The following is a 15,914-nucleotide window of genomic DNA, read 5'->3' on the forward strand; positions in this document are numbered from 1 at the left end:
CGAATCATGCTGACTACGATTCACTTTCTGTTTTTTATTTCTTATTAACTCTCTTATCTAACTTTACCATTCACTTCACTGACCATTACACTCACATCACTGATTATCACACTCATCACTGACCATCACACTCACATCAATGACCATCACACTCCCATTACTGATCTTTACACATCACTGATTATCACACACTCATCACCGACCATCACACTCATCACTGACTATTAAACTCACATTACTGACCATCACAATCACATCACTGATCAACACACATCACTGACTTTCAAACTCACATTGCTGACAATCACATGACCATCACATGACCATCACACTCATCACTGACCATCACAATTACATCACTGATCATCACACTCACATCACTGACAATCACATTCACATCACTGACCATTACTGACCATCACAATCACATCACTGATCATCACACTCATCACTGATAATCACACTCATCACTGATAATCACACTCAACACTGATCATCACACTCACATTACTGACCATCACACTAATCACTGACCATCACACTCATCACTGACCATCACGCTCACATCACTGATCATCACGCTCACATCACTGACCATCACACTCATCACTGACCATCACACTCACATCACGGACCATTACACACTCATCACTGACCATCACACTCACCACTGACCATTACACACTCATCACTGACCAACACACTCACATCACTGACCATTACACTCATATTACTGACCATTACACTCACATCACTGCCCATCACACTCACATCACTGACCATCACACACATCACTGATCATCACACACATCACTGACCATCACACTCATCACTGACCATCTCATTCACATTACTGATCATCACACTCACATCACTGACCATCACACTCACATCACTGACCAAAAGGAGAAACATGTAAAGTGAAATCTTTGAAATCTGAATGTGGAGTAAAAGAAGCTGTAGGTTCTTCAGCTCCAGACAGTATTTTCAGGTGTTAATCTACTGGAAATATATTGATCATCACACTCATCACTGATCATCACACATTTATCACTGACTATCACACTCGTCACTGACTATTACACTCACATCACTGACCATCACATGACCATCACACTCATCACTGACCGTCACATTCACATCACTGATCATCACAATAATCACTGATCATCACACTCACATCACTGACCATCACACTCATCACTGACCATTACATTCACATCACTGACCATCACACTCATCACTGACCATCACACTCATCACTGACCATCACAATCACATCACTGATCATCACACTTAACACTGATCATCACACTCACATCACTGACCATCACACTCATCACTGACCATCACACTCACATCACTGACCATCACACTCACATCACTGACCATCACACTCACATCACTGACCATCACACTCATCACTGACCATCACACTCATCACTGATTATCACACTCATCACTGACCATCACACTCACATCACTGACCATCACTCTCACATCACTGACCATCACACTCATCACTGACCATCACACTCACATCACTGACCATCACACTCACCACTGACCATAACACACTCATCACTGACCATCACACTCATCCACACCCACACTCATCGGATCCTTGGCAGAAACATCATACAGAAATGAACCTGAGATATTAGAGGAGTGGCAGGAGTTCTACCTCCCAGATCACATGTACGTGTAGGTGATTGGTGTTTTTAAGGAGTTCTACTGTGACTCCCTCGAAGATGAACTGGGGGGTATTCCAGAAAGCTTGGTTAACTTACCATTTGATAAATCATAACCTCTGGGTTGATTTACCCCAAACAGGCATACCATGAGTATGTCGGTTCCAAAACACCTGAGAAGAGTTAGTTTAATCAACCTCCAACTGGTTACCCAGAGGTAATGCGCGTGCACGGTGCATTTCTAAAGACATTCTCAATGGATCGCCGATTTCATGAGTCACCATGGAAACTCAAAGCGGAATAGAGAGCGGCGGAGTTCACAGAGGCGGAGTTCACAGAGGCGGAGTTGAAGGTTTTGATGCACGCTTATAAGGAGTTTAAGCCAATAATTAAAAAAAAAAAGAAGCAATACAGCTGCATCAGCTAAAGCAAGAGAGTTGCTTGGCAAAATATAACGGACAGAGTAAATGCGTGAGTGTATTAAATTACAAATTTGGTATTGGTTTTATTATAATGCAAAATAATGAAGTATGACTTATACATCCTTTTGAATATGTTATCACTATGAAAGCATTTACTTTTCCTGCTATTTATTTCTTTAGTTTAAAATAATAATGTATATTTCTTATTTAATAAGCTGTAATCCTTCTGGAGCCACAAGAACTTTAAGCCAAGTCAAAATGAAACACAAAAACATTCTGCAAAAAGGTAATATTTGATTACACAATTACTGAACTATTATTATAACAGGATTTAGTATATTCATTCTGTCATGTAGCTAATAGAAAGAAGACTGAAGCCCGTCTAACTGGCGGGGGTCCACCACCACCTCCCCTCACCCCATCTGAGGAGCTCGCTCTGTCCCTTAATAAAGGGCGACCAGTGGTTTCTGGCATTCCAGGGGGCAGTTCATCACACACATCATGCACCACAAGTGATGGTGAAAAAATGGTGAAATGTAAGTTTACCTCTATGATTTGTTTTCATTTTTTTTTTCCTAATAAATTACTATCTCTCACTTAAAGGCTTTTTGAACAAGATTAATTTTTATGTAGGCTTATTTTATTTAACTGCATATGATGTATAGGCTACTGTGATCTTACTCTGACATGTTACTCTTTTCATGTATTATTTTCTTTGATAATATTGAGAATTTAATGGGTTGTGTGTTCTTATAGATACTGATGGACGTATTGTATTATTGGACCCTCCAGAAAGAACACAGTCTGTCACAGTTGTAAGTGATTTGTTGTCGGGTACTTTTAGTTGCTTTTAGGTATTTTTATTTTTTTTTGCCAGATAATGTATACTTGAATATTTCTCCTGCAGGATGAAGATGATGACGATGAAGAGACCACATCTGCTGTTACAGAAGTGGACAATGCTGGTAGATCCACTGAGGTATGATGCATACCATTATAATGTATGGCCTCTTTTTGCATTAGAGTAACAAACTGTCATTGTCCTTTCACAGTACATACCCAGGGATTTGCCCACAGATGAGGGTCCTTCAACCTCAGCACACAATCTAAGCAGGGTAAGAATTTGTGTCCAGGTGTCCATATTTAAATTTTATTGTCTGACCAAACAACCTCATTCATTACATTTTTCTCACCTTCCTAGTTGCCAGCAAAGGAGCTGTATAAGGTCCATCTTCAAAAACAAATAAGAAAAAGTGACATGGAGATAGACCGTATACAGCTTCAAATGGAAGAGAAAAGACTCCTCATTAAAAAAGCAGCACTGGAAATTGAATTACTGGAGCATCGCCTTAAGGTGAGAACTTGTCTGAATATTAATCTGTTGCATGTTAAAAGTGAGTGAGTGAGTGAGTGAGTGAGTGAGTGAGTGAGTGAGTGAGTGAGTGAGTGAGTGAGTGAAAAAAGCAATATAAAAAAACATTTTATTGAATTTTATTTTATTGTTTTTCAGGAAATATAGAAATAAACTGCCTGGCAGACCAGTGAAAAAAATTAATAAAAGTGATTTTGACAGATCCTGTCTCTCAAAAGTCTTCCGTCTCTGTTGGCCTCTAAAATCTGTAGGTGTTCCTCTGGGCCATCTTCCTCAATACAAGGAGGGTGGCTCTCTCCTCTTATAGTGGCAATATTGTGAAGCACAACACAAGCCACTATAATGTCGCATGCCCTCTCTGGACTAACCCGGAGCCCACGCAGACACCGAAACCGAGATTTAAGGATCCCTATAGTCATCTCCACCTTGGCCCGTGTTCGGCTGTGAGCCAGGTTAAACCGTGTCTGTGGTCCAGGCTCAGGTTCAGGGTAGGGTGTCATTAAATAGGGCAGACAAGGGTATCCTCTGTCCCCCAGCAAGTAACCATTGTACTGTCCTGTAATGATTGAAGTGTACAACACAAATATAGTAAAAAGAAAAAACAATTGTATAAAGCAAAACATACCCTGCTGAAATGTCTGGAAAATTCTGGCATCATGCACAGATCCTGTCCATTTTGCCTCGACATTGGTAATGATTTGAGTTGCCTCACATATTACCTAGTTAGTGGAAAAAGTAATGACTTTAATGATTTTAAGAAGGGAAAAAATGAAGTTGTTACCTGCACATTGATACTATGAATAGATTTCCTATGAACACAGTCTCCCTCATTTATTGGTGGAGCTTTAATAGGAATGTGAGTGCCATCAGTGCACCCAATTACATTTGGAAACCCTGAAACAGAAAGTTATGAAAGTATGAAGTGTGTGTGCGCATAATGAATACATGTATAGATATAAATAATATGACTAAGTATTAAATATATGTGTGTGCCGGCTTTACACACAGTCGCCTTTCCCACATGCTCTGAATCGCCCACACTGTACAAAAAATGTTTTCTGTGCTAAGCGTTTTGTCACATTTGCAATATGCGGTTTTAAAAGACGTGTTAAATAAACTAACGAATCGTTTGAGAAACGATAACGCTCTTTCAAATAATTATTAGGGTATGCAAACACATCAATACGCGGTGTTATAACCCTCTCCCGACGAAAAAAACCTTGTATAATTTGTGCTTCTACGTCCAAAGGATCCTCATCAAAATGGCACACCAAAGTTACACTGAAACATAACCTGCTCCCGAGCAGGTTATCTTCAGAGAGTCAGTTGCTATGGTTACATACATACCCAGAAAGTTACCTCCGTTTTTGGAACCAAAAGTTGAGGTTATCCACGAACTTACCCTAAAACATACCCAGGTATGTCACATCAGGGCATTCTCACCCCACATCGTCACATATCGACGCTGTGGATGTTGCGTCCGGCGTCCACATCCGACGCCGAGGGTACCCTCTTCGCGTCGATTTTCGACGCACAGGACGGAAACCCTTCGCCGCCGACGATAGATGGATGGGAGCCCTGTGCTTCGCTTTTCAATGCAGATCGCTGTCCTATACACTTAATAATTTATTATCTATCATAATAAGTGTATAGGACTAATTTTAAAATTTCATAAAATTCTGAAGATGACCGTAACCCTAACCCTAACCCTAACCCAAACCCTAACCCTGACCCTAACTCGAACCCTAACCCTAACCCAAACCCTAACCGTAACCCGCAATGGGGTCCCGTCCATCTGCGAAAAGCGGCGCGAAGGGTTTCCGTCCCTGTACGTTGAAAAGCGGCGAAGGGGTACCCTCGGCGTCGGATGTGGACGCCGTCGGACGCAACATCCACAGCGTCGATATGTGACGATGTGGGGTGCGAATGTGTTGGTCACATAACCTGCTTTCTGGAATACCCCCTGGTGCTGATGGTGTGTGAGGATGGAAAAGTGTTTGCTAATGAAGGTAACAGGCTCCATCTCACCAATAACAACCTTAAGGAACTGTTTGAACATGGCCTCCAGTTCCCAGGAACCAAAGAGTACAATCGAGGTCAAAGCTTTGAGGACATGCTGAGATGGACTTCAGTGTTTCTAAGTTTAATTCCAGCTTCAAGAGCTTCCTGATTTTCAATCTCTCATATAAAACCTTTACATGATCAGAGATCATCGATCTTCACAAACCTTTTACACAATATCATCTAGTGATACAGAACACCATTTAGCATAATATTAGGAACAATAAGGAGAATTATGCATTATTCGATTATAAATAACACATTTATAATTAATATTATCTTTTTATTTTCTTGATATTTTGAGTCAGTGAGATCCCTTAATGTCTAAAATCACACACTAAATACTTCTGATAAATCACACAGAAATTTTATAACTTTAGTATTTTAATACATTATAGACTTACAGAGTGGAAGTGTAGTGTGTGTGTGTGTGTGTGTGTGTGTGTGTGTGTGTGTGTGTGTGTGTGTGTGTGTGTGTTTACAGTGTTTAATGAAAAACACAGTCATTAGTGTTGCACAAGTCAGCTCACTCTTAGTGTCGGTCTCAAGTCCGGATAAATGTGGAGGATTGTGTTATGAAGGACATCCAGCATAAAACATGGCTTTAAGGAGAGGAATGTGGAAGGAGAGATAGTGGTGGATTTTGCTAGAAGGATGGATTTTGCTAAATGGCAGTGGTGAACACTTATTTTAAGAAAAAGGAGGATCATAGGGTGACGTATAAGAGTGGAGGAAGATGCACACAGGTGGACTATGTTCTATGGAGGAGATGCAACCTGAAGGAGATTGGAGACAGGAAGGTGATGGCAGGGGACAGTGTAGCTAGACAGCATCGGATGGTGGTCTGTAGGATGGTTTTGGAGGTGAAGAAGAAGAGGAGAAGAGTGAAGACTGAAAGAAGAATAAGATGGTGAAAGAGGAAAGAGTGTAGTGTGAGATTCAGGGAGGAGGTCAGACAGGGGCTCGGTGGTGGTGAAGAGGTGCTGGATGATTGGGGAACTACTGCAGAAGTGATAAGGGAGAGTATGTATGGTTTAGATACAGTGACATTGAGTAAAAGACAGAAGGTGGAGCTGGAGGTAGCAGAGCTGAAGATGTTGAGATGTTCGTTGGGAGTGACGATGGACAGCATTAGAAAAGAGTTTATTAGAGGAACAGCGCATGTAGGACGTTTTGGATACAAGGTGAGGGAGGTGAGATTGAGATGGTTTGGACATGTTCACAGGGTGGGACATGGGGTATATAAAACCATCCTACAGACCACTCATTTATTCAGACAAGCTTTTAACGCGTAGCCCTGAATCAACTGCTATTTTATGTTCATTGTGCCTTATTTTTTATTTATTTTTATTTATTTATTTATTTATTTATTTTATATTCTTAATTATTTATTTATTTTTTTTTTTTTAATATATTACTTTTAATAAAATTTTTTATTTTATTTTAAAATTTTAGTTTTTGCTTTACTGGAAAGCGCCTTGTGCTCCTGTTGGTGGTTGTAATGCACTTTATAAATGAAGTTTGATTGATTGTATATCAGTAGGAGAATGCTGAGGATGGAGCCACCAGGAAGGAGGAAAAGAGAAAGATCAAGGAGGAGGTTCATGGATGTGGTGAGGAAGACATGCAGGTAGTTGGTGTGAAAGAGGCAGATATAGAGGACAGGGGGATGGAGACGGATGATCCGCTGTGGTGACCCCTAATGGGAGAAGCCAAAAGAAGAAGAAGAAGAAGAAGAAATAAATAACAAATAACAATACCAAACAAATAAGTACAAGACTAGAACACTGTGATTAAATTTTTTATTTCATGTTGTGCATGTCTTGTTGAGCACAAAAATCCTCGTTATCCACATTGATATTATAGAGAAAGCGAAGAGATAAAAGTATTTACAAATAACCAAATAAATAACAAACAACTAACAATAAACAAATAAACAAACAACTAGAACACTGATCACTGTGAATTTACACTGAATGCTTTTATAGTATCATCATCATAAACCTGTTTGATGCTGTAGCGACTTCTATTTTCCTCAGATCTTTTTTCTATTCATCCTGTCATCAATCCATCAAAGTAATCTGTCATTTTTTGTACTAAATGTTGTAACTGGTGGCTGTTGGAAATTGTGGCCATATTATTTGTAGCAATCAAGTATTTACTTCTGGCTTCAGTCCCAGCACAGTTACGAGGAGTATTTTAATTTTTTTGTGTTCAGATAGAGAAAACAGCTGATTGCAGGTGAAACATGGTGGTGGTTTCATCTTGTTCAGGTTTTTCCATTTGTACGCTTTACTGCTAACTCGGAAGTTGTATGCGTTCTGGATATCTACAGTCAGGTTCATAAATATTGGGACATCGACACAATTCTAACATTTTTGGCTCTATACACCACCATTTGAAAAGAACAAGTTGTCCTTTAACTGCAGACTGTCAGCTTTAATTTGAGGGCATTTACATCCAAATCAGGTTAATGGTGTAGAAATTACAACAGTTTGCATATGTGCTTCCCACTTTTAAGGGACCAAAAGTAATGGGCCAATTGGCTTCTCAGCTCTTCCATGGCCAGGTGTGTGTTATTCCTCATTACACCAATTACAATGAGCAGATAAAAGGGTCCAGAGTTCATTTTAAGTGTGCTGTTTGCAACTGTAATCTGTTGCTGTCAACTCTCCAAGATGAGATCCAAAGAGCCGTCACTAACAGTGAAACAAGCAATCGTTAGGCTGAAAAAAAAAAAAAAACACATCAGAGAGATAGCAAAAACATTAGGCGTGGCCAAAACAACTGTTTGGAACATTCTTTAAAAAAATTAACGCACCGGTGAGCTCAGCAACACCAAAAGACCTGGAAGACCACGGAAAACAATTGTGGTGGATGACCGAAGAATTCTTTCCCTCGTGAAGAAAACACCCTTCACAACAGTTGGCCAGATTAAGAACACTCTCCAGGAGGTAGGTGTATGTGTGTCACTGTCAACAATCAAGAGAAGACTTCACCTCATTGGTGAGCCTCAAAAACAGGAAGGCCAGATTAGAGTTTGCCAAACAACATCTAAAAAAGCCTCCACAGTTCTGGAACAACATCCTATGGACCGATGAGACCAAGATCAACTTGTACCAGAGTGATTGGAAGAGAAGGAAAGGAACTGCTCATGATCCTTAGCATACCACCTCATCAGTGAAGCATAGTTGTAGTAATGTCATGGCGTGGGCATGTATGGCTGCCAATGGAACTGGTTCTCTTGTATTTATTAATGTGACTGCTGACAAAAGCAGCAGAATGAATTTAAGTATTTGGGACAATATTATCTGCTCATATTCAGCCAAATGCTTCAGAACTCATTGGACGGTGCTTCACAGTGCAGATGGACAATGACCAAAAGCATACTGCAAAAGCAACCAAAGAGTTTTTTAAGAGAAAAAAGTGGAATGTTATGCAATGGCCAAGTCAATCACCTGACCTGAATCCGATTAAGCATGCATTTCACTTGCTGAAAACACAACTAAAGGGAAAATGCTCCAAGAGAAGCAGGAACTGAAGACAGACTGAAGGGCCTGGCAGAGCATCACCAGGGATGAAACCCAGCGTCTGGTGAAGTCTATGCGTTCCAGACTTCAGGCTGTAATTGACTGTAAAGGATTTGCAACCAAGTATTAAAAAATTTAAGGTTTGATTTATGATTATTATTCTATTTAATTCAATTCAATTCAATTCATTTTTATTTGTATAGCGCTTTTAACAATGAACATTGTCTCAAAGCAGCTTTACACAGATAATGTGGTGATTAAATGTAAATATGTTCTTTGTAAGTAAGTTTGTCCCTGATGAGCAACTGTGGCAAGGAAAAACTCCCCGAGATGGCATAAGGAAGAAACCATGAGAGGAACCAGACTCAAGAGGGAACCCATCCTCATCTGGGTTGCACCAAATGTCCATTTGAAGCAGATATACAAAGTTGTGGGGTACAGTGATGATGATCAGAAGCAAACTGCACTCCCGAGTCAGTGCAGCAGACCGCCGACACCAACTACAGTCCAATTCATCCTCAAAGCACCCGTTCTACTCCGGAATTACATGGAACCACCCAAGGTGTCGATGAGATACCGTCCCAAGCTGCACAGAAGTGTGAAGATGCACAGAGGGGAAAGGGGCAGGAACAGTGGTCACTGGAGCCCCAGGAGCATGTTTAACTCAACCGAGAGAGAGAGAGAGAGAGAGAGAGAGAGAGAGAGAGAGAGAGAAGGATATGGATTATTAAGTGTCCCTATTGGAGTATGAAAGTTAATGTCACTGTGCAGTTTGGACTCCGGCAAGACTCGCTATGGCAGCATAACTAAAAGGGAGAACCAGAAGGTAATACAGACATGAGGGATCTCTGGGATAAGAGACGACCCACCACACCACCGTCAACAAACCTGAGTGAACGTGTGAATGTGAGGGGATGACAGCATACAAATATCCCACTTCACCAAACATTCTATATCCATGATCCCTTCAGATCTGCTCCTTTACCTAAGAAAAAATCTACTGATCAAAGGCTTGACTGAATAAATATGTTTTCAACCTCGACTTGAACACTGAGACTGTGTCCGAGTCCCGAACACTGGTTGGAAGGCTGTTCCATAACTGTGGGGTTTATAAGAGAAAGATCTGCCCCCTGCTGGAGTCTTCATTATTTGAGGAACCAACAGATAGCCTGCACCTTTTGATCTAAGTAGGCGTGGAGGATCATACTGGTACAGAAGTTCACTCAGATACTGCAGTGTGAGAGCGTTAAGTGTTTTATACGTCAGTAGTAGTATTTTATAATCAGTGTGAGATGTAATTGGGAGCAGTGTAAATGATTAAAACAGGGGTGATGTGGTCGTATTTCCTAGATCTAGTGAGGACTCTTGCTGCATTCTGAACTAACTGAAGCTTATTTCTGCACTTACTCCAACACCCAGACAGTAAAGCGTTACAGTAGTCTAATCTAGAAGTAACAAAAGCATCAACTAGTTTTTCTGCATCCTGTAACGACATCATATTTCTAAATATAAATATAAAAAGAGCGAAATTAAAACTTTTAACGCAACACAAATTTATTCACAACCTACTTTCTTTAGTCGTTAGATATTTTAAAAAATAAATCCACAGAGAAATAAACACTATACATTTTATTTTACTGATGCGCAAAGTCTCAAATCAGCACTAAATGCCATGAAGCGCAGGTCTGACAAGTGAAACCGTCCGTGTGGAAACTGAGCAAAAATACCAAAAGTACCGCCCGGTGTTGCAATGTCTCATATTACCAGCAGGCGGAAGCATTTTGCTACTACAAAAATCGACGATGTAAGCTGAGCTGCGATTTCCAACACCCTGACCTGAGTCTTCATCTACTCACCCTGCTAAAGGTTCCTTCATCAAGGAATAAATCAATACCGGTTAAGTAATTTGCAAACTTACAACACCATCAGTCTAAAACTATGTTGGGAGGAAAAACAGTGACGTAAAACACACATTGAAATGTAACACACTTCATATCTAACAGGAAGTAATTAAATAGTGGCCTACAGTGGACTTGATAATGAGGGTCACTCTGAAACTCTGCTTTCTATGGTTTACACTGTGGAACATTTCATTGCCTTCATGTCTGAGTGCTGGCATGTGATGGTGGATGAACCTGGGAAAAGTAAATGGAAGGATCCCACACCAGTGTACAATTTTAGTAACAACAAGGATAAAGAGAGAACAATGTGTGAGAAGGAGGAATAGACTGTGCAGAATAATAATAAAAAAAGAACAAAATAGAAGATATTAAGACTTTAAGATAAAACTTTATTCGTGGGGAAATTTCCCAAAATGTGGTGTAGAAAGAAAGAAATAGGAAATGTAGGAAATATTATATAATACACCATATACATATTATATACATCCAGGTGTGTGTGTGTGTGTGTGTGTGTGTGTGTGTGTGTGTGTGTGTGTGTGTGTGTGTGTGTATGCAGGCACTAAAGATGGCACTAATCCGATACTGGGTTGATCACCTGATACTAGTTAGAAATCGAGATCGGATCAGAGAGAAAATAAAGAATGGATTGGGTCTGATCCTGTAGCATAAAGATAGAAACTCGTATTACTTTGTCCTTTAGTTAGTATTTAATAATGTGATTTGGACTCCTTCTGCTCTGGGCTTTTTCACATCAACTCCTCAGATCCTGTAGATAAACGTGTTCTCGGTTTGCAGAAATGCAGGAACACTGGAGTCTTCACACACTTGTTAATCACCATTAAAATCTAGAAGAGAAAGAAATGAATCAGTAACAGAAAACTAGAAGGTGGTGTTTGATGATCAGCAGCAGGTAATTATCTCTGCTTCAAGGAAACCAGGATTTGATCCCAGTGTATCATTTGTCCTTCAACATTTCTTCATGCTTATATAATATTTTTGGTAGAACACATTGAGAACAGATGAGAAGGTGCAGAAGATGGAAGAGGAACATGAGCAGATATTTGCATCACATCACTGCACTTCTCCAATCCCAGACTGTAGAGTTTTTACTGCTTTTAATAAAGATCACTGCTGTGGAGCTTCTCTCTTGTTCTACATGGATTTTAAAGTGCAGACTTTAAGAACAAGCTGAGGGGAATTTTACATGAATGATAGAAGACACAGTGTGGAGGTGGAGCGATAAAAGCACTGTCCGAGTGAGGAAACCAGCTGCTTATAGGAAATCCAATATTTGTGGCAATAAAAGATGATCTAATAAATAATGCTAATGTAGTAAATAACACTTCTTCTTGTTCTTCTTCTTCGGCTGCTCCCATTAGGGGTCGCCACAGCAGATCATCTGTCGCCATACCACCCTGTCCTCTACATCTGCCTCTTTCACACCAACTACCTGCATGTCTCCTCACCACATCCATGAACCTCCTCCTTGGCTTTCCTCTTTCCTCCTTCCTGGTGGCTCCATCCTCAGCATTCTTCTACCAGTATAATTCATGTCCCTCCTCTGCACATGTCCAAACCATCTCAATCTCGCCTCCCTCACCTTATCACCAAAACATCCTACATGCGCTGTCCCTCTAATAAACTTGTTTCTAATCCTGTCCATCCTCGTCACTCCCAACGAAAACCTTAACATCTTCAGTTCTGCTACCTCTGGCTCCGCCTCCTGTCTTTTACTCAATGTCACCGTCTCCAATCCATACAACATCTCAGGTCTCACCACAGTCCTATAAACTTTCCCTTTCATTCTTGCAGATACCCTACTATCACAAATCACTCCTGTCACTCTTCTCCACCCACTCCACCCTGCCTGCACTCTTTTCTTCACTTCTCCAACACACTCTCCATTACTTTGCACTGTTGACCCCAGTTAACTGAACTCCTCCACCTTCTCCACCTCTTCTCCTTGCAACCGCATCACTCCACTGCCCTTCCTTTCATTCACACACATGTACTTTGTCTTACCCCTACTGACTTTCATTCCCCTTCTCTCCAGCTTGTACCTCCACTTCTCCAGACTCTTCCCAACCTGCTCCCTACTCTTACCACATATCACAGTATCATCCGCAAACATCATAGGCCAGGGAGACTCCTGTCTGACCTTGTCCGTCAACTTGTCCATCACCACTGCAAACAGGAAAGGGCTCAGGGCGGATCCTTGATGCAGTCCAACCTTCACCCTGAACCAGTCCGTCGTTCCTACTGCACACTTCACAGATGGTCACCTCTTCTCTCAGCCTGGCTTTCACTACTCTTTCCCATAACTTCATGGTGTGACTGATCAACTTTATGCCCCTGTAGTTATTGCAGGTCTGCACATCTCCCTTATGCTTAAAGATCTATACCAGCACACTCCTTCTCCATTCCTCAGGCATCCTCTCACCTTTCAGAATCTTGTTAAACAATCTCGTTAAAAACTCCACTGCATCTCTCCTAAACATCTCCACGCTTCTACAGTTATGTCATCTGGTCCAGCCGACTTTCCACTCTTCATCCTCTTTATCGCTGCTCTCACTTTCTCCTTACTAATCCTATCCACTTCCTGCTTCTCCAAATCCACATCATCCAACCTTCTCTCTGATTTTCCTCATTCATCAGCTGCTTAAAATACTCCCTCCATCTTCTCAACACACTCTCCTCACTAGTCAACACATTTCCATCTCCATCCTTTATTGCTCTAATTTGCAGCACATCCGTCCCTCTGCCTGGCCAATCGGAACAAATCCTTTTCTCCTCCCTTAGTGTCCAACATCTTCTCATATGCCTTTTCCTTGGCTTTCGCCACATCCTCTTTACCTGCTGCCGCATCTCCTCGTACTCGCATACTTTTCTCATCAGTCTGTCGATCCCACTTCTGTTTTGCCAACCTCTTTCTCCTTATGCTCTCCTGTACTTCCTTATTCCACCACCACGTCTCCTTGTCTTGCTTTCTATTTCCAGATGTTACACAGTACTTTTCTAGCTGCCTCCTCATCACTCCTGCAGTAGTTTCCCAATCATCCAACACCGAGCCCCTGTCAGACCTCTTCCTGAACCTCATGCTACACTCTTCCTCCTTCAGATTCCACCATCTTATTCTTCTTTCAGTCCTCACTTTCCTCCTCTTCTTCTTCGCCTCCAAAACCATCCTACAGACCACCATCCGATGCTGTCTAGCCACACTGTCCCCTGCCAACACCTTACAGTCTCCAATCTCCTTTAGGTTGCATCTCCTGCACAGAACATAGTCCATCTGTGTGCACCTTCCTCTACTCTTATACGTTACCCTATGATCCTCCTTCTTCTTAAAATAAGTGTGCACCACTGCCATTTCCATCCTTTTAGCAAAATCTACCACCATCTGCCCTTCCACATTCCTCTCCTTAAAACCATACCTACCCATCACCTCCTCATCACCTCTGTTCCCTTCACCTACATGCCCATTAAAGTCTGCCCCAATCACCAATCGTTCTTTCCTAGGTACACCATCTACCACTTCATCTAATTCACTCCAGAATCTTTCCTTTTCCTCCATCTCACAGCCAACTTGTGGAGCATAGGCACTGATGACATTTATCATCATCCCTTCAACTTCCAGCTTTTATGCTGGATGCCTTTCCTAATACAACCCTCCTCATTTAGCCAGGCTTGGGGAGTGCACTGGCTTGTGCCTCCCTAATGGCTGGGTTTAGTAAATAACACTAATGTAGTAAATAACATTAATCATTACATCAGTTTCAGTGTTTATATAAAACAGATTATTACTCACTTCAGTGTCTGTAGTTTGTAACCTTTATTATCCTTTAGATCAGAGAGAAACTTTACTCCTGAGTCTCCTACTTTATTCCCAGAAAGATCCAGATCTCTCATGTGTGAGGGGTTTGATCTCAGAGCTGAAGCGAGAGAAGCACAGCCTTCATCTGATACTCTACAATTATATAACCTGCAGCAGAGAGAGAGAGAGAGAGAGAGGGTGGGGGGTTAGGTTTGGGGGGAGACATTTGACATTTGATTGAATTGAAACTTTAAGTTGCAGAAAGCCGTCCTGATCAACATCACAAATACATTTATTTATTCCCCATTTGTACTGAAAAGTTTCCATGTTCCTGAACATCTCCTGATATACAAACTGGATTTTTGCTCGTGTTTGTATGAAACCCTAAAACAGGATCAATTCAGTTCATTCTTTTCCATTTCACTTCCTTTTCTACACAATCATATGATCATTTCACTTCCCCAAATAAAAGTTCAGTAGTAGCTGAGTATCTTTCCTGCTCTTTGTATATTTCGGGCCATAAACAAAGTGTTTACATTTCCATGTGTGGCGACGTCCAGAAGTGCTTTAAACCTCAATACACTTTACATGCACTTTCCCGATCTCTCACCACTGACTCATAGATTCAACACATTCAAACCTCTTCTTCTCTTTTTTCCATTCTTTCCAAAAGTGTTTGAAGTTTTCACACAATGTTTTTTCCTGTAAAGTTTAGGACTGAAATGCCAGTAGGAACTTCTGTGTTCTTGTTATTAGTGTGCACTGGACTGGGATTAGTTTATGGTCTGAAAGTGGTGTAGGAGAAGATCAGAGTGTGTGACCATGTTTCTCATGGTGTGTGTGATATGTAGAACATGTCTAAACGTGCAGCAGAAACCCTGCCTGTGTGGAAGTTCACCCACGTGTACTGGCGTGTTTGTGGGTTGTTTTCTCTCCATCTGTCTGAGAAGTTCAGGGATTTAGTTCTTACTCTTGCTGATTCAGCATGTGGTCTCCCCCCAGAAGAATAAAGTCCCTCTACTGGTGTTTTCTTCTCTAACGTTCTCTAACTTAGAGAAAAGCTTCACCCTCTCTGACCCTGTGTTAGGAGCAGAGATATTTACAAACAAAACATTGAAGTGGTTGA

At 41.1% G+C, this 15,914-nt stretch overlaps 2 protein-coding genes across 2 annotated transcripts in view; one reads left to right on the forward strand and one right to left on the reverse strand.

Annotated features, from left to right (window-relative positions):
- Nucleotides 1–15,914, forward strand: part of LOC124377340 (ribonuclease inhibitor-like) — a 351,047-nt gene that overhangs the window by 301,339 nt on the left and 33,794 nt on the right. The gene's annotated exons all lie outside the window — the stretch shown is intronic.
- The window catches only part of LOC124376841 (NACHT, LRR and PYD domains-containing protein 14-like), a 216,556-nt gene that overhangs the window by 140,150 nt on the left and 60,492 nt on the right, over nt 1–15,914 (reverse strand). The window lies entirely within an intron of this gene.

The sequence above is a fragment of the Silurus meridionalis genome, chromosome 23 (genome assembly GCF_014805685.1).
Source record: "Silurus meridionalis isolate SWU-2019-XX chromosome 23, ASM1480568v1, whole genome shotgun sequence".
Classification (NCBI taxonomy): domain Eukaryota; kingdom Metazoa; phylum Chordata; class Actinopteri; order Siluriformes; family Siluridae; genus Silurus; species Silurus meridionalis.